General features: G+C 50.3%; 1 protein-coding gene across 2 annotated transcripts in view; it reads left to right on the forward strand.

Annotated features, from left to right (window-relative positions):
• The first annotated feature begins 2,457 nt into the window (after nt 1-2,457).
• The window catches only part of ccdc24 (coiled-coil domain containing 24), a 143,142-nt gene continuing 125,518 nt past the window's right edge, over nt 2,458-20,081 (forward strand). Inside the window, exon 1 of one of the 2 annotated variants that reach the window (XM_038794109.1) lies at nt 2,458-2,557. The gene's annotated coding sequence lies outside the window, so the exon portion shown is untranslated. The other variant, XM_038794110.1, reaches the window with a different exon arrangement.

Genomic DNA, 20,081 nt, shown 5'->3' on the forward strand with positions numbered 1-20,081 from the left:
CCCAGTGATCGCACATGGCGTCGAGTGCCCAAAATGGCGGCACCCGGTGATCACTCGTCGCGGTGGGGCAGCGAGGTCCGCACGAGGAGCGCGGGGGTGGGACCTGTGGTTGCTGCTCGGGACTGCAGCGACCGCCTTGGACTGGCAAACAGTCGCGTAGTGGCCCTTTTTGCCGCAGCCTTTACAGGTTGCGGCGCGGGCCGGGCAACGCTGGCGGGGGTTCTTGGCCTGGCCGCAAAAGTAGCAGCGGGGCCCCGTGGGTTTATCGGGGTGCCCTGCGGCGCAGGCCTGGGGGGGGAGGTCAGAGTCTGCGGAGGTGAGGGGGGTCGCGTTCCATGCCGCCTAGGGGGCCGCCGCACAGTTGGAGAGTACGCGCGGGCATTGCGGTTGGCTATATCGAGAGAGGAGGCGAAGGCCCGTGCCTCAGCAAGGCTTAAAGTTTCCTTCTCCAAGAGTCTCTGGCGGATCTGGGTAGATTGGATACTCGCCGCGAAAGGGTCTCGAATTAAAAGTTCGGTGTGCTCGGCCGCAGAAACCTGTGGACAGGCGTAGTTCCTCCCCAGAACAAGGAGGGTCTGGTAGAATTCATCTAAGGACTCACCGTGGAATTGCTGCCTCGTGGCCAGCAAGTGCCGTGTGTAGACCTGGTTCACCGGCTGGATGAAATTTCCTTTTCGTAAGTCCATAGCTGCGTCATAGTCTGTTGTGTCCCCTATGAGCGTGTACATGGCGGTGCCCACGCACGAGTGGAGGATATGAAGTTTTTGTTCCCTCGACGGGTGGTTTTCGGCTGTGCTTAAATAACTGTTAAAACACGCCAGCCAGTGTTTAAATGCAGCTGTTGCATTTGTTGCGTGCGGGCTGAGTCGAAGGCACGATACGATACGAAGCTCCATCTTTTAAAAACTTGTGTATTAAATTGATGCACCATCAATTGGACACGAGGCGAAGATGCGATCCAAACAAAAGGCTTTAATACACAAGATGTGTGCCTGGCAGCAGACGTACAGAAGAAATGGCCGACTGCCGGGGAACACGGGTTCTTATATCCCACCCTGTAGGCGGAGCTACCTACCTCTCAGCCAATCGGCTGAGGCACATGAGCCGATGGGCAGCGAGTCCTCTGCACCAATGGCAGCTCACCTCCGAAGGTACCGTAATCCCCCTAGTCATACTACCACATTTCTCAACTGCAGTTCCTTTGGTTGACCCCTGTCCAAATGGGAAATTGGGAGATCATGCACATGATACTCCATCTATGGCTTTAAAGTGCTGTATGTTGGCACTCACTTTTATAAGGAGAATTCAAAGACCCCTGAACGCGCTTGCCCGAGTTCTCCAAGGTGAAGGGTATTGATCCCATAACTCGGTTAACTTGGGAATGTGCATATTACAGTGAGAGTAGCTGTCTTACTCTAATATGCAGATTTGCGAAAAAGTGATCCCATCCACAATGGCCAGGATTTACATTGCAACGTCTCATGAGATCACATTAAATCTCACGAGACATTGCGAGCCTGATAGATCCCAGGAACAGGGTCTCCTGGCTTCTGCTGGCCACGCTGTGCCTCAGAGTACTCCCTTTCAGGTACCACGTGGCCATTCGGTCGCGCCTATCACATTAGGATGGCACAGTAACACAGTGGTTAGTTCTGTTGCTTCACAGTGCCAGGTACCTGGGTTTGATTCCCGGTTTGGGTCACTGTCTGCAGAGCGTGCACATTCCCCCGTGTCTGCGTGGGTTTCCTCCGGGTGCTCCAGTTTTCTCCCACAAGTCCCGAAAGATGTGCTAGTTAGGGGAATTGGACATTCTGTATTTTCGCTCTGTGTAGCTGAACAGGCGCCGGAATGTGGCGACTCGGGGATTTTCACAGAACTTCATCAATGTTAATATAAGCCTACTTGTGACATTAATAAAAATTATTATTCTTCACAGACATAGCTAGTTGGAAAAAAGCTTGAAATGTAATAGCAGTTAGACAGCTGTCTTATCGTCAGAAGTGTTCCTCTTGCTGAGTTCTGTGAGCATCAATGTGGCATTTTTTTAGTGCAGAGATATTCCATGGCACGGAAATAACTGACATAAGAGTATAGTTACCATTTCCAAATTGAAAACTTGAAGTTTGACGCTGGAACGAAAGCGATCTTCATTATCCAGTTGCTTGTTGGGGGAAACCGATTTTGCGAATGAACAAATATTAAGAATAATTAACAAATATGGACCTTAAGAACTGGAAATAACGATTACATTCTGAAAACACAATGTAACTGGGATTGATCCAGTTGTTTACCCAGGAGTAACTTAATTTAAAAAAATACTTCAACCGGATTTTAACAGCGCCTTGACGAATTGATGCAGTCCGGTTGCTGCTGTGTATCGCTTTAAGATGAACTTTATTTTGAGCTGTCACACTGCCAATTCAGCTTTAAGAGGCGCCGTTCTCGCGAGAGCCGACCCTTGGAGATGAGAGTTTGTGATGGCGACGGGGGTGGGGCTTGTGGGCAATGAGGGGGTCAGTGTCCGGAGAGAGCTCCGGACCGGCCGGGCGGGCGGGAGGTGAGTGCCGCAGTGTGGACGGTATGGCTTTAACTTCCCCCCCCAGCGACGGTCAGTGCGGTGGAGGCAAGCGGTTCCCACCCTGTGTTCCAGCTGCTCTCCGGCCAGCGGTTCCCACCCTGTGTTCCAGCTGCTCTCCGGCCAGCGAGGTGGTCAGCTTGACCCGGATCCTCCCCCCCCCCCCCCCCCCCCCGGCAGCCGGCTCTCTGTTAGCACAGGGAGAGGGGGAGGGAGGGAGGGAGGGGGGTAACCGGCAGGCGGCTGCCACTCTCCGAAGGGCTGCAGCCTCTGCTCAGAGAGGCTCGGCAGAGGGAAGGGCTGCCGGGCTGACCCACATGTGTTTGCCCAGGCGGCTTCACCACCCTGGGACCCTTCACTTGAGCAATCTGCCGGTGATTATGGTCTATTTTGGATTCGTTCATTCATTCGTTATCCTCCCTGTAATTTCACTTAAAAAACGCCTCCTCGTTTTTTAAAGCCCCAGTAAGTGCCTATAAACCATAATGTTGATGTTGCCATTATTTTCAGCAAACCTTAACATACAGAGATGTTGTCGACAATTAACTTTTGTTGACAATCATTTTTTTTAATAAACATTTTATTGAGGTACTTTTGTATAGAAACAACAACAAAATAGAAAAGATACATGAAACCATAAACATAGTGCAAAAACCGTTTACCTTTCGTACAGGTTCCACCCTTATTACCCCCCTACTCTAATCTAAACTACTCTTTCCCCCCCCCCCCCCCTGTCTGCTGACGATTAATTTCCGCAAGGAAGTCGACGAACTGATGCCACCTCCGGGTGAACCCTAACAGTGAACCTCAAGGCGAACTTAATTTTCTCCATACAGAGAAACTAGCCATGTCCGATAGCCAGGTCTCCGACTTTGGGGGCTTTGGGTCCCTCCATGCCAATAGTATCCGTCTCCGGGCTACCAGGGAAGCAAAGGCCAGAACATCTGCCTTTCTCCTGGATTCCCGGATCTTCCGACACCCTGAAAATCGCCACCTCTGGACCCAGTGCCACCCTTGTTTTTAAAACCTTCGACACGACATCCGCAAACCCCTGCCAAAATCCCTGAAGCTTTGGACATGTCCAAAACATATGGACATGGTTCACTGGTCCTCCCGCGCATTTTGTGCACCTGTCCTCAACCCCAAAGAATCTGCTCATCCGGGCCACTGTCATGTGAGCCCGGTGAACAACCTTAAACTGTATCAGGCTGAGCCTGGCACATGTTGCAGACGCGTTGACTCTACCCATCGCGTCTGCCCATAAACCATCCTTTATCTCACCTCCCAGCTCCTCCTCCCACTTATGCTTCAGCTTCTCGGTCTGCGTCTCTTCCGACCCCATAAGCTCTTTATAGATGTCCGAGACGCTCCCCTCCCCTACCCACCCTCTGAAAATTACCCTTTCCTTCCCCCTTAGCGGTAGGAGCGGGAAGGTTGCCACCTGTTTACGCAGGAAGTCCCGCACCTGCCCAGTAATAATTACTCAAATTTGGCAGCGCCAGCCCGCCCTCTCCCTGGCGCGCTCGAGCATTACCTTCCTTACCCGCGGGGTCTTGCCCGCCCAGACGAAGCCCATGATCACCCTGTTGACGCGCTTAAAAATGGACCGCAGAATAAAAATGGGTTGACATTGAAATACAAATAGGAACCTCGGGAGGACCATCATTTTCACTGTTTGTACCCTCCTGGCCACCGACAATGGGAGCGCGTCCCATCTCTGGAAATCGTCCTTCATTTGATCCACCAGCCGGGCCAGATTCAATTTATGCAGCCGGTCCCATTGCCGCGCCACTCGGATGCCCAAGTTTTGGTTGACAATCATGATGTGTTCTCATAATTGCAATCAATAAAAGTGAAGTTTGCCATTGTATTAAAACATAGATATTTTGCTTAATACACGTATGAGCCTAATAAGCTCATCATAGAATCCCTACAGGAGGCCATTTGGCCCATCAAGTCTGCACCGACCCTTTGAAACACCACCCTACCGAGGCCCAATCCCCTGCCCTATTCATGCCACCTAATCCCCTTTGGCATGGCCAAATCACTCAACCTGCACATTTTTGAAGTGTGGGAGGAACCCGGAGGACATGGAGTGTGCAAACCCCACACAGACAGTCACCCGAGGTCAGAATCGAACCCGGGTCCCTGGCGCTGTGGGTCAGCAGTGCTGACCAATATATCACCGTGTATGTTGGTGTTTAATTTTGGCATTTCTGACACACCAGTTGGAGGAAGTTATTGCTACCTTACGTAAGGGCATGAGAAGTAACTGATACTGAGGGAGATTAAACCGCTGTGATGCACTCACCAAGAGAATACTTGTATATGAATTAGACTGTGTTTTACTCAGAACTCTTAAGGTTTATAATTTTGCTAACTCTAACCGCATGATTTTACCAATCCAGTCTGTGCAAGTGTGTTGCGATTTGTGAAAACTCTTGACAAAAACACCACACAAAACACACACACCCTTCTGACTGGAACTATGGGCGCGATCTATCGGCTTGCCGCAACCGACTCGGGAGAGGCTTCTTGTGAGATTTACTGGCCCTGTACGTCTCACAGGATCTAACGAGGTCTCCCAAGGCATTGCGATCAGGATCCTGCCTAGCTTTGCATATTCAAGGGAGCGGTTGGTCTCACTTGAATAAGTCCACACCGGATCTACCCACGCCCGGGACCTAACAGCCTCGCCTCGGAAACCCAGAGCGGGTGCTATTTACCACTCATTTCCACTGATGGACCAGATGCACTTGGGGGTGATCTCCCAGGCGATCAGGAGCCCCAGGGGTATGTGCTGTGGGCAGGGTGGTGCTCTGGCATCACCGATGCCAACTGGACACTTTGGCACTGCCAGCCTGCCAGTCGCAGGGTGCCCAGGTGGCATTATTCCTATACCAGAGATCAGGCCCGGAGGTGCCTGGCCCTTAGCAGATGGAGTGCAAAGGGCTCAATCAACCCCTTCCTCATGAGTTGGGGCTTGGGGGAGGGATGGGTGGTCCAGAGGCCGCGATGGGCGTCTAGAGATCGGGACGCCATTTTAGTGCAGGAAATGTAACTAAGTACGGCCTCAGGAGGGCATTCCTCGCCAAGGCCCAGAAATGAAATAGAGTCCTGTTTAATACAGGATCAATCTTGGCGCCATCACCCGGCTAAACGTGCTTGACATGGGACTCTGTTTCATATCTGTTAAATCACGCCCTATATCACTTTTCCTGTATTGTTGCTGGATCAAAGCCTGGAAGTACCAGCCATTTGGGTATACCACATAGATTGCAGTGGTTCAAGAAGGCAGCTCACCGTCACCTTCTTGAGGGCAATTAAGGATAGGCAGCAATGCTGGCCTTGTCAGTGACACTCATGTTCCTTGAACAAATCAAAAAAAGCCCTCAGCAACAGCAGAATCTGCCAAGTTATATATTCTTAAAGACAAGTGGCCGAAGACTCTTTAAATGCTGTGGAATAATATATTTATCCAATTAGCATCACAAATCTGTAGGCTTCAAATCAATGGATTGAACTGTTTCTTTGTTTCACTTTATATTTCTTTTCTATTTTTGATAATATGGTTGTGTTCAGAGACCTAAAGGAGTTAAGAACAGCTTGCATTGTCTTCTGGTGGCGACATGTTAGAAGGAGGTTGCACGAGTGGCTGCTCCCACCAGAGTTGTTGGATTTTCGTTCTTTTTACCTGGTTCCCAGGGGTAATTGGTGGACAGACTCGTCCCATTCGAGAGAATTTGGTGCATGGATGTCAGAAGGTGCAAGAAAAATAGAATTAGGAAAGGTGGAAGCAGTAGTCCGTCGGAAGAGCCAAGCAGGGTACGAAGCCCAGGCCATCCAAGATGGCGGAGCAAATGCATTGGGTGGAGCCACATCTATTACAGTAAACAGCTGACGGAGGTAATGGTTATTGAATTTGGGAAACAGTTCGGTAAGCATGGGAGGGGAATGATGGAGACGCTCGGGAAGTCGGTGGATGATGCCCTGTTACCGATAAAGGAGGTGGTGGAAATGACATCAGGGACAATCCGGCAGCACGGTGAGGTGTTGAAAGGAGTGGAGGAGGCGCTGTCACACTGCGATCAGTCGGCCTCATTAGATGCTGAGCTGTGGAGGAACATAACCGGCCTGAAAGCAAAAATGAACAACCTTGAAAATAGGTCGAGGTGGCAGAACCTCGGGATCGAGAAGGTGGAGGGTCCGAGGTCAACAGAATACTTTGAGTCGATGTTTCAGAAGTTGATGGAGGAGGAGGATCAGGGTCCCCCGATTGAGCTGGATCGGGCCCACTGGTTGCTTCAGGTGAAGCCATGGGAGAATGAACCACCAGGAGCGGTGATAGCATGTTTCCACAGCTATCAGTCAAAGGAGCAGGTCCTAAGGTGGGCCAAGGAGAATTGGGAAGTGCGGTGGGAAGGCAGTACCTCATCTATCAAGACATGGCAGTGGAATTGGCAAGATGGCAGGTGGCCTTTCACAGGGCGTAGTTGGCACTCTGCAGAGTGGGGTACAGTTTGCCGTGGTTTACCCGGCGAGGCTGAGGGTGACACGCGAGGATAAAGATCACTTTTTCGAGATGGCGGAGGAAGCGGAGACGTTTATTAAAGCTGAGGGACTTGGGCTGAACTGATGGGGCTTGCATGGAACTTGTTGGGATGGGTTTGTATGGAGATATTGTTGTAGTAACTGTGTATGTGTGCATAGTTTTTGTTTCCTTTGTTCCCTCTCCCCCTTCACCTGTGTTTGTGCAGAGTCGGTGACAATTCAAATTGATACAGGTTGGCGTGTGGGGGGGGGGGGGGGGGGTCTTTCTTTTTGTTATATATCTGTACAAATCTTTGTGTATTCAGAGGGCCCAGGGGGAGTTGGGCAGTTTTGGATGGTGAAGGTGGAGGATTTTTGATTTTGGTTATGGGTCTGGTGGGTAGGGGGCTGCCTTGCCAGCTGAGTGACATTGGCTAGTGAATGGGAGCAAGGTGGGGGAAGGGCTGTGGCTTGCAAACCTGTTTAGGCAGGAACCTAGATGGTGTGAATGGGGGGTGGAGAGAGGTAGCAGTTGAAGAGGAAGTGGTGGGGGAGTTCTGGGATGGGAGGGAGGGGGCGTTAGAGTGCTGATGGTGACTGGGGGTAGGAAGTTGTCCCATTTGTGGGGTGGGGTAGGTGGCCATCTTGGGTGGGCTCTGGTTTCGCTCTCGCAGTGGAAATGGCTGACTTGAAGAAGGGGGCGGTGGTGAGAGAACACCGATTCAATTGGTTACGCGGAATGTGTGTGGGGTTTGGGGGGGGCTCAGTGAAACATGCAAGAGTTTTCTCTCATTTAAAAAGTTTGAAAGCCGATGTGGTGCTTTTGCAGCAGATCACCTGTGGAAAAGGGACTATTTTATGCTCAGTAAGAGTTGGGTTAACCAGGTGTTCCACTCGGGCTTTGATAGCAGGGCTCAGTGCGAAGGGGTGGCAAAACTCATTAACAAAAGAGATTGGTTCCAGAGGGAGAAGGTGGTAGCGGACCAGGGTGGGGACATGATTACGGGGACATTGAACGGTAAGTTGGAGGTCTTGGTGAGGGTGTAAGCCCCGAACTAGGATGATGTGGAATTTATGAAGAGGATGTTGGCTGCAATACTGGATATGGGTATGCACCAGTTGACATTGGGGAAGATCCGAATGAAAAAAAATGAAAATCGCTTATTGTCACGAGTAGGCTTCAATAAAGTTACTGTGCAAAGCCCCTAGTCGCCACATTCCGCCGCCTCTTCGGGGAGGCTGGTACGGGAATTGAACCGTGCTGCTGGCCTGCCTGGGTCTGCTTTAAAAGCCAGCGATTTAGCCCAGTGTGTGTTGAACCCCAAGTTGGATCGGTCCAAGCCAAAGTCGCTGGCCCCCTCAGGGGTGGCGCAGGTACTAGCAGTGTTCAAAAAGGAGATGGGTGGAGCGGATCCATGGCAGTTTTTACGTTCGGGGGGGGGGGGGGGGGGGGGGGGGGGGGGGGGGGCAGGGAATTCTCCTTTTATTTCCCGGTGCATAATGTATATTCATGCATAGACTTGTTTGTAATGGGGAGAGCCCTGCTGCCAGAGGTGAGAAAGGCAGAATGTTCACGATATTGATGTTAAATCACGCTCCGCATCTGGTGGATGTGGTTTTGGAGATGGGGCCAGCCCAGCAGCCAGCGTGGAGTTTGGATGTGGGGCAGTTGGCGGATTTGGGATTTTGTGTGAGGGTGGCTTGGCTGATGAATATGTGGGGTTCAACAAGAATGGGGAAGTGTCATCCTCAGTACTGTGAGAGGCCCTGAAGATGGTGGCACAAGGGCAGATAATTTTGCACCAGACACAGAAGGATAGGCAGATAAGAGAAGTGCGCCAACCGTTGATGGACGAGATATTGGAGGTGGGTAGCAGGTATACAAGTGGCCCGATGCCAGAGCTTCTGGTTGATAGAAAGAAGTTGTAGACGCAAATTGATCTGCTACCCACAGAGAAGGTTGTGCAGCAGTTGCGGTGCTCAAGAGGGGTAGTGTTCGAGGATGGAGAGAAAGCTAGTCGGCTTTTGGCTGGTCAGCTGAGGAGGCAGGCAGCATTCCCAGGAGATTGTACAGATTCGGGACTCAGATGATAGGCTAGTAGCGACACCAGATAAGGTAAAAGGGGTGTTTGAGGCCTTCTACAAGACTCTGTGTAGCTCGGAGCCGCCGGAGAAAGGGTCGGATATGCTGAGATTTTTGGAGTGTCCCAAGGTGGGGGAACAGGGTCAGGAAGAGATGGAGAGGGCGCTGGAGGTTGAGGAGGTCAGAAGAGCAATTGGGCGAATGGAGACGGGTTAAGCGCCAGGGCCGGATGGGTTTCTGTTGGAGTTTTATAAACAATTTGCTGATCGACTGGTGCTGATATTGGTGGAGCTGTTGGCAGACTCGGTGGCTCAGGACTCTTCCAGAGACAATGATGCAAGCATCCATTTTGCATCTGTTTAAGAAGGATAAGGACCCAGTGGCATATGTGTCGTACTGCCCTATTTCACTCTTGAATGTAGATAGTAAGATTCTGGCTGAGGTTGGAGGGAAGCCCAACAGGTTATTGGGGAAGATCAGACAGGGTTGGTGAAAGGTGGGCGCTTGTTGTCCAATGTGAGGCGACTTCTGAATGTGGCATTGTCCCCGGCGGAGGGGAAGACACAGGAAGTCGTTGTGGCATTGGCTGCCGAGAGGGTCTTGAGAGGGTAGAATGAGGATATTTGTTCGCAGTGCTGGAACGGTTCGGGATAGGGCCGAAGCTTATGTTGTGGGTCCGGTTATTATATAAGGCACCTGAGGCTCATGGTCAGTCAAACGATGTGAGCTTGAGATATTTTCACTTGCACAGGGGATCAAGCCTGGGGTGCCCTATGCCCCCTACCCCCTCTTGTTTGCATTGGCAATAGAGCCTTTGGCCATTGTCCTGAGAGCTTCAGATAGCTGGAGAGGGATAGTAATTGGGGAGTGTTAAGCATAGGGTGCCCTTGTATGGGATGATCTTCCCTTGTAGGTAATGGATCCAATCCCCACAATAGGTTATATCATGGCTGAGCAAGTTTTCTGCGGGAGAAGAAGATGAGTGTGAGCATTGTGGGAGGGGCCTGACTAACGATGTGCATATGTTCTTGTCGTGTCCTAAGCATGTGGGATTCAGGGTCTTTGGCATCATGTTGCCGATCCTACAAATTGAACTGAACCCATGCCCCCCTCAAGGCCATATTTGGGGTATCAGACCTGCCGGAGCTGCAGACTGGGGCGGGGCTGATGTTCTGCCCTTTGCCTTGCTGATTGCTTGAAGGCAGGTGCTGATTATTGGAGGTCAGCTTTTCCACCCAGCACATCAGGATTTTTGTTTGTCTTTCACGGAGGGGTGGCGGTGCAGAGAGAATTTGTTATTACCTGTTTTTGTCACGTATAAAATTGAAAAAGCTGAACAAAAATATTTTTATAAAAGAACAACTTGCATAGTCATAAAGCTCCTTAATGCTGAGGGCATGCACAAAGATTGGAGACTGGGCAAAACGCCTTGAGGGACAAGAGGAGTTGAAGAGAACAATCATGAAGCTTTGAAGAGAATAATAATAATCAAGTGAGGAACATTAGAAGTGAAGGGCTGGGAAAGACTTAGATCGGGAAAGAGCATGGTTTCTGAAGGAAAGGGGTAGAGAATCAAAAGTAGACTTCTGTCAGAAATAGAGTTATGTAATGTCAGCAAAGGTATATCCTGTGTACATTTTCTAATCTAATATAGACCTCTGTTATGTCGCTAATAATGAACTAGATTTCTGTTTTTTATTACATGGTATTTGTGTCATGTAAGGAAAGATGATCAGAGCCACTTTGAGTTATTTTTGGCACAGAAGTAGTCTATTCGATCCATCAAATCCATGACAGCTCTCCTCCATATAAGCCAATAATCAGTCCACTCCCTTGCTCAATCCCCGTAACCGTGCAGTGCCCATTCAATGTCTTTTGAAATAATTGATCATGTGTGTGCAGTTCTGGACTTCACACAATAGAAAGAATATGATGGCACAAGAAAGGGTGCAGAGGAGATTCACCAGTATGTTGCCTAGGCTGGAGACCTTCAACTATAAAGAGAGGCTGGTTAGGCTGGGGTTGCTTTCCTTGAACATCGAAGCCTGAGTGGGAACCTGATTAAGGTGTACCGTGGGGCAGCAGGGTAGCATGGTGGTTAGCATAAATGCTTCACAGCTCCAGGGTCCCAGGTTCGGTTCCCGGCTGGGTCACTGTGCGGAGTCTGCACGTCCTCCCCGTGTGTGCGTGGGTTTCCTCCGGGTGCTCCGGTTTCCTCCCACAGTCCAAAGATGTGCGGGTTAGGTGGATTGGCCATGCTAAATTGCCCGTAGTGTCCTAAAAAGTAAGGTTAAGGTGGGAGTTGTTGGGTTACGGGTATAGGGTGGATACGTGGGTTTGAGTAGGGTGATCATTGCTCGGCACAACATCGAGGGACGAAGGGCCTGTTCTGTGCTGTACTGTTCTATCTATTCTATCTATCTAAATTATGAGGGACATAGATAGGAAGAAACTTTCTCCTGGTGGTGGTTGGGGTGGTGGTTGGGGTGGGGGAGGGGGGGGGGGGTCAATTGCCAGGGGCATAGATTGAAGATAAGGGGCTTGAGGTTTAGAGGGGATGTGAGGAAAAAACATTTTCACCCAGAGGAAGATGGGAATCTGGAACTCAATGCCTGAAAGGGTGGTAGAGGTGGGAGTCCTCACAATATTACAGAAACATTTAGATGAACACTGGAAATGCAATAGCATACAAAACTATGGACCAAGTACTGGAAAATAGGATTAGAATAAATAGGTTCTTGATGGCCGGCAGAGACACGATGGCCCAAGTGTCTCTTTCTGCGCTGTAAAACTCCGTGACTCTATCTCTGCTAATGCCATCCTTGTGGTGTCATGTGAGAGTACCTTTAAGAAATGGATGTTTAAGCAATGTACCTTTAAGAAATGGAGAAGCTCATATTACTGAAGTGATGTCAGAGGGTGGGGGAACTGAACTCACTTCTGCTTTTAGTTTCAGTTTGAGAGAGCAGCCGAAAAGTGCCTGGCTGGTTTGCTGTGAGCTGTTTGAAAGGAAAAGCCAGTTTTGCGGAAAAGAACTTGGGTGTGTCTGTGTTTGCAGTGAGCTAGATCTGCCATGATCTCTGCTATGAAAGACTATCTCTGAATCATTTGGGTGATTTAAACTCATAATAGTAATGTCTTTAACCTGATGTGTTTCTGTTTAAAGTTGTTAAGTCTTTTGGAGGTTTGAAGGAACATTTTGAGGGATTATTTAGTGTTGTATTATTTTCGGGGTTATCTTTGAAGTAAGGGATGGTAAATGATCCAATGTTTATTTTAAAAGGTTAAGTTGAATTCATGGAATAAACGTTGTTTTGTGTTTAAAAACCCACATATCCATAATTGTAATACCACACCCAGAGACCAAGCCGTGTGCTTCAAAAGCAACAATACATTAAAGGGGGCTGTTGGTTGAACTCCATGATACATTTTGGGGTTCTGAAAACACCGCTCCCATACAATTGGGGGCTCGAGGGGGATAAAGGTCTATCTATTGGATTGACTTTTGTGAACTTAAAGACATTGAAGGATTGTTGCTTTTCCGGTGTGGTATTTTAGTTTAAGTGGGGAGAGTGTTGTGAACAATGGCTCTTTCAGAGGCTCAGAAGTTTTTGGGGGTGGAGAATGTCACACGCAGTACCTTACGGACAGAGACGAAAAGCAGACTGTTAGATTTGGCAAAAATATTTCAATTAACATTACCTGACAAAATGCGAAAAGATGAGGTAATTATGGCGGTGGTTAAGCATTTAAAGTTGCCTGAGATAGAGTCTGACTCATTGGAAATGGCAAAAATACAGTTGCAAATTAAACAAATGGAACATGAGAAAGAATTAAAGCAGCTTGAATACGAAAGAGAGAGAGAGGAAAAAGAAAAGGAGAAAAGAAAGAATACCCCTAGCAGAACAAAAAAGAAAATGTAAGGGAGTATACAGATCAGGGAAAAAGATAAAGAGAGGGAGTTTGAACTTCAGAAAATGGCCATGAAACATGACAATCAGTTAAAATTGGCAGACATAAAGGGAAATGTACAGTTGGATGATAGTGATGAGGATAGTGAGAAAGAGTGTCATAGTCGAAGGCTTGGTGGGAATCTATTTAAATATGTCCAAGCATTGCCAAAGTTTGACGAGAAGGAAGTGGAAGCCTTTTTCATTTCATTTGCGAAGGTAGCTAAACAAATGAAATGGCCACGGGAGATGTGAGTGTTACTGATTCAAACAAAGCTGATAGGTAGTGCTTGTGAAGTGTTTGCATCACTACCGGAGGAGGTACTGGAACATATGAGGAGGTGAAGAAATCCATCTTAAGTGCATATGAGCTAGTGCTTGAAGCTTACAGACAAAGGTTTAGAAATTTAAGGAAAGAATTCGGGCAGCAGGGTAGCATGGTGGTTAGCATAAATGCTTCACAGCTCCAGGGTCCCAGGTTCGATTCCCGGCTGGGTCACTGTCTGTGTGGAGTCTGCACGTCCTCCCCCTGTGTGCGTGGGTTTCCTCCGGGTGCTCCGGTTTCCTCCCACAGTCCAAAGATGTGCGGGTTAGGTGGATTGGCCATGCTAAATTGCCCGTAGTGTCCTAATTAAAAGTAAGGTTAAGGGGGGGGTTGTTGGGTTACGGTATAGGGTGGATACGTGGGTTTGAGTGGGGTGATCATGGCTCGGCACAACATTGAGGGCCGAAGGGCCTGTTCTGTGCTGTACTGTTCTATGTTCTATGTAATTTGGTCAAGCATACATGGAGTTTGAAAGTCTCAAACAGAGTAATTTTGATAGGTGGATAAGGGCTTTGAAAATAGATCAAACGTATGAAGCTCTCAGAGAAATTATACTTTTGGAGGAGTTTAAAAATTCAATTCCTGATGTGGTGAGAACTCGTGGAAGAACAGAGGGTTAAAATTCGAGATTAGCAGCAGAAATGGCTGATGATTATGAATTAGTTCATAAATCAAAGATTGGTTTCCGACATCAGTTTCAGCCGGTGAAGGATAGAAACTGGGGGCATGAGAAATACTCAAGTGGTAAAGGTAAAGGTGATCTGATGGGAGACAATAAAGAGAGTGTATCTCAGATTAAAAAAGAAATCCAGGAGGGTGGAAATGAGATGAAAAGTTTCAAATGTTTTCACTGTAATAAACTAGGCCATGTAAAGTCACATTGTTGGTGGTTGAAGAAAAGCACTGGGAAGGCTGTTGTGGTAAAACAGGATAAGACAGTGGGATTTGTTAGAGTGGTAAAGGAAAGCCCAAGGCAAGCGAAGGAGGTGCAAATGATTGTACAGCCTGTTCAAGAAGTAATTGTTAAGAAGGTGCCAGTTGTCTTTAAAGAATTTACTTGTGTGAGTAAAGTTTACTCAAGTGTATCAGGAGGAGCAGGTAAAGAAGTCACAATTTTAAGAGATACAGGGGCTAGTCAATCTTTAATGGTAAGAGATGAGGAATTATGTAGTTTGGGAAGAATGTTGCCAGAAAAGGTGGTGATATGTGGAATTCATGGTGAGAGGAGTGGCGTTCCATTATATAAGGTAAGGTTGGAAAGTCCAGTGAAGAGTGGTGAAGTGGTAGCAGGAGTAATAAAAAAACTATCTTGTCCAGGAATACAGTTTATCTTGGGTAATGATATAGCTGGATCGCAGGTGGGAGTGATGCCTACTGTGGTTGATAAGCCAGTGGAAAATCAGACAACTGAAGGGTTGAAGGACGAATATCGTGGGATGTGGCCGGATTGTGTAGTAACCCCGGTCGCAAAGTCACAGGTTAAGACAAGGAGAAATCAAAGAGTGAAGATGAAGTTGAAGTGCAATTATCAGAAACGATTTTTGATCAGATGGTTGAAAAAGAACAAGAACAGGTGGAGGATGAGGCGGATATTTTTAGTTCAGGAAAATTGGCGGAGTTACAACAGAAAGATGTAGAAATAAAACGGATATATCAGAAAGCATATACGGAAGAGGAATCTTTTTTTTTTATAAATGTTTTTATTCAGTTTTCGTATTTTATATTGAACAAATTACAAATTGTTAGGAGAGAGAAACAAAAAAAAAAAACAAACAAAAACAAACACGCAAAAATTAACATACATATTTACAGGTAAGCATCTTCGTAGTAGTAACTGCGCCCCCCCCCCCCCTCAACATGTTTATTTAGCTTGGTTTTGGGCCTTAGCTAGCCATCGAACCCCCGTAACGAACCTGTAGCCCCCCCCCCCCCCTCCCGCTACCTTCCCCCGACTATTCTTCCTCTTGTACATTGGCCACAAATAGGTCCCGGAACAGTTGCATGAATGGCTCCCACGTTCTGTGGAAGCCGTCGTCCGACCCTCGGATGGCAAATTTGATTTTCTCCATTTGGAGAGATTCCGAGAGGTCGGACAGCCAGTCCGCAGCTCTGGGCGGTGCTGCTGACCGCCAGCCAAACAGGATTCTACGGCGGGCGATCAGGGAGGCAAAGGCAAGGGCGTCCGCCCTCCTCCCCAGGAATAGATCTGGCTGGTCTGAAACCCCGAAGACCGCCACTATCGGGCATGGCTCCACCCTCACCCCCACCACTTTGGACATAGCCTCGAAGAAGGCTGTCCAGTACTCCACAAGTCTGGGGCAAGACCAGAACATGTGGGCGTGGTTGGCCGGGCCTCTTTGGCACCGCTCACATCTGTCTTCCACCTCCGGGAAGAACCTACTCATACGGGTTCTTGTTAGGTGGGCTCTATGTACCACTTTTAGTTGCGTCAGGCTGAGCCTTGCGCACGTGGAGGTGGAGTTGACCCTATGCAGTGCTTCGCTCCAGAGTCCCCACCCTATCTCCATCCCCAGGTCGTCCTCCCATTTCCTCCTTGTTGCGTCCAGTACGGTGTCGTCCCTATCTACCAGTCGGTCATACATGTCACTACAGTTCCCTTTCTCTAGGATACTTGCGTCCAGTAGGTCTTCCAGTAGTGTCTGTCGTGGCGGTTGTGGGTACGTCCTTGTCTCCTTTCGTAGGAAGTTTTTGAGCTGCAGGTACCGTAGCTCGTTCCCCCCAGCTAGCTGAAATTTCTCTGTCAGTTCGTCCAGTGTTGCGATCCTGTCGTCCGTGTATAGGTCCCTGACTGTCAATGTTCCCCCGTCCTGCCTCCACCTTTTGAAGGTGGCGTCGGTCAGTGCTGGTTTGAACCTATGGTTGTTGCAGATGGGAGCCCTGTTCGACATTTTGGTCAGGCCAAGTTGCTGCCGCAGTTGGTTCCAGGATTGGAGGGTGGCTGTCACCACTGGGCTGCTGGAGTGTTTTTTGGGTGGGGATGGGAGTGCTGCCGTGGCGAGGGCCCGGAGGGAGGTTCCCATGCAGGAGGCCTCCTCCGCACGCACCCACTCAGCTTCTGGCTCCTGGATCCATCCCCTTACTCGCTCGGCTGTTGCTGCCCAGTGGTAGAATTTTAGATTCGGGAGGGCTAACCCTCCCCTGGTTTTTGTTTTTTGTAAGACCTTCTTTGGGATCCTAGCATTTTTACCCCCCCATACGAACGCCATGATGAGTTTGTCCAGCGCTTTGAAAAAGGCCTTGGGGATGTAGATCGGAATGGATCTAAACAGGAAGAGGAACCTGGGCAGTACGTTCATTTTGATCGTCTGGACCCTCCCCGCGAGGGAGAGCGGGAGTGTGTTCCATCTTTGCAGGTCCTTTTTAACTTCCTCCGTCAGGCTGGTGAGGTTCCATTTGTGGATCCCTTTCCAGTCATGGGCTATTTGGATCCCCAGGTAGCGGAATTTATGTCGGGCTTGTTTGAACGGCAGCCCCTTTAGTGCTGCCCCCCCCCCCCCCCCCCCCCCCCCCCCCCCCCTTGCGGGTGTAATGGGAAGATCTCACTTTTGCTCATGTTGAGTTTGTAGCCCGAGAAGGCTCCAAACTCTTTCAGGAGCGCGATGATTCCGTCCATGCTGCTTTGTGGGTCCGAGATATAGAGGAGCAGATCATCCGCATAGAGTGAGACTCTGTGCTCTCTACCTCCCCTTCGGATCCCCCTCCAATTTTTTGCTGCCCTGAGCGCGATTGCTAGCGGTTCAATTGCTAGTGCGAACAGCAGCGGGGACAGTGGGCATCCTTGTCTGGTGCCCCTGTGCAGCTGGAAGTATTGGGAGTTGGTATTGTTGGTCTGTACACTCGCCATGGGAGCGTTGTACAGGAGCTTTACCCAAGCGGTGAACCCTGTTCCAAGCCCGAACCGCTCCAGTACCTCTATGAGGTATTTCCACTCGACTCTGTCGAAGGCCTTTTCTGCGTCCAGGGAGACGATCACCTCTTGTGTTCTCTCCCCGGAGGGGGTCATTATCACGTTCAGCAGGCGCCTGATGTTCGCGGTCAGCTGTCTACCTTTGACAAAGCCCGTCTGGTCCTCTGTGACCACCTCAGGTACACAGTCTTCTAGCCTTTTGGCTAGGATTTTGGCCAGTATTTTGGCGTCTGCATTCAGCAGAGATATGGGTCTGTATGACCCACATTCCGTTGGGTCTTTGTCTTTCTTAGGTATCAGCGAGATTGAGGCCTGTGCTAACGTGGGTGGCAACGTGCCCCTAGCTAGCGAGTCTGTGAACATCTCCCGCAGGTGCGGGGCCAGCGCTGTCGCAAATTTTTTGTAGAAGTCCGCCGGGAATCCGTCCGGTCCCGGCGCCTTCCCCGCCTGCATGGAGCTAATGCTGTCCATGATCTCTCCCAGTGCTAGTGGTGCTTCCAGATCCCGTTTTCTGCCCTCTCCCACAACTGGTATGTTCAGTCCGTCAAGAAACCGGTTCATCCCAGCCTTCCCCGTTGGGGGCTCTGAGGTGTACAGCTCTTGGTAGAAGGCCTTGAAGGTTTTGTTAATCCTCTCTGGTTCTGTTTCCAACGTGCCTCTGGTATCTCTGATTTGCGCAATTTCTCTGCTGGCTGCCTGCTTTCTCAGCTGGTGGGCCAACAGGCGGCTGGCTTTGTCTCCGTGTTCGTATAGGGCCCCGCGTGCCTGGCGGAGTTGGTGTACTGCTTTCCTGGTGGAGAGCAGGTCAAAGTTCCTTTGTAATTCTTTTCTCTCCGCCAGGAGTTCTACAGTCGGGGCCTCGGAGTATTTATGGTCTACCTCCAGTATGGAGTCGACCAGCTTCTGCCTAGCCACCCTTTCCTCCCTATCTCTTTGCGCTTTGTAGGCTATGATTTCCCCTCTTAGTACTGCCTTAAGCGCTTCCCAGAACGTGGAGGGTGAGACCTCCCCGTTTTGGTTGATCTCAGTGTACTCCGCTATGGCCTGCGCTATCCTTTCGCTGAAGGCCTTGTCAGCTAGTAAGGCACCGTCCAACCTCCATTTGGGGCGCTGGGCCCTTCCCGTCTCTAGCCGCACATCCATGTAGTGTGGAGCGTGGTCTGATATCACAATTGCGGAGTATTCCACCTTGTCTATCTCTGGAAGCACCGTTTTCCCCACCACAAAGAAGTCAATTCTGGTGTACACGTTGTGTACTGGGGAGAAGAAAGAGAATTCTTTCTCCCCCGGGTGGGCGAATCTCCAGGGGTCTACTGCTCCCATCTGCTCCATATAGTGGCTGAGTTCCCTTGCCATGTTTGAGGTTTTCCCCGTTCTGGGGTTTGATCTGTCCGTCGTTGGGTCCTGTACACAGTTGAAGTCCCCCCCCATGATTAGTCGGTGCGTCGCTATGTCCGGGATTTCTGCCATGGTCTTTTGGATGAAGCTCGTGTCGTCCCAGTTGGGCGCGTACACGTTAACTAGAACTACCGGCGCCCCATCCAGGGCCCCGCTGACCATGACATACCGTCCCCCTGGGTCCGTAACCGTCTTTGTCGCCCTAAACATTGTCCTCTTGCCAATCAGGATCGCCACCCCCCCTGGCCCTTGCCCCATAGCAGGAATGATAGGTTTGTCCCACCCAGCCCTTTCTTACCCGCAGTTGGTCCTGCTCCCTCAAGTGCGTCTCTTGGAGGAAGACTATGTCGGCCCTCATGTTTCTAAGGTGGGTGAGGACTCTAGATCTCTTCACTGGGCCGTTAAGTCCCCTTACGTTCCAGGTGACTATTCTGGTGGGGGGCTTCTGCCCCCTTGCTCCTGTGGGGTTAACCATATTTGTCCGGTGGACGCGCCCCTGCCCTCTGGGGTTTCCCTTTGTTAGGGGGCCGTCCAGGATGCCCACTATCACTGCTCTCCCCATGCGGTCGGGTCCCTGCGCTCCGGGGTTCCCCCTTGTCCCGGGGACACCCGCCATGGCCGTCCACTTTGTGTCCGCCACGCGGGTAGTCCCCTGCACTCCGGGGGGCCCCTTCACCCACAGACCGTACTGGGTGGGTGCTTGCAGCAGTTCCCTGTTTCGAGCCCTTGTCTGTGGCACTTTGTGGCCCTATTCCCTTACTGGCCTCTTTTGTCCCTTCGTCCCTGCGTTTCCCCTCCCTGGTCTCTCGCCCCCCGAGTGCCCCCCCCCCCCGCTCTATCCCTTTCGGGGATACCCCTGTGTACCCCTCCATTGCCCCTCTCTCCCCCATTCCTGTCCCCATTTGCTCTCCCACCTTTGATGGGTGATCCCCCCCCTCCCCTGCCTGGCGCCTTCCCCCCTGTTGGGGGTGCGCTGCGGCCCTGCTCTGTTGCGCGCCCCCTTCGCTAGCTTTCCTGCTAGCACGGTGGCTCCCCTCTCGGAGGTTGCTGTCCCGCTTCCCCACTCCCCTCTCCAGTACTCCCGTTCCCTCGTGCCGGGGCCTGGCCTCCCACCTGGAGCGGGCCCTTGGGCATTGGGTTGTTTTCCGTTCTGGGTGTTCCTGCCAGGGGGGAGGGGGCTGGCTTTGCCTCGCCCCTCCCCACCCCCCCCGTCGGCATGACGTATCTCCTTGCCATGGGCCCCTCGTCCCTACTTCCCATGGCGTTTTTCCAGCCCGTGCTCCTCGACGAAT

This window comes from Scyliorhinus canicula, chromosome 4 (genome assembly GCF_902713615.1).
Source record: "Scyliorhinus canicula chromosome 4, sScyCan1.1, whole genome shotgun sequence".
NCBI classification, from domain to species: Eukaryota; Metazoa; Chordata; class Chondrichthyes; order Carcharhiniformes; family Scyliorhinidae; genus Scyliorhinus; species Scyliorhinus canicula.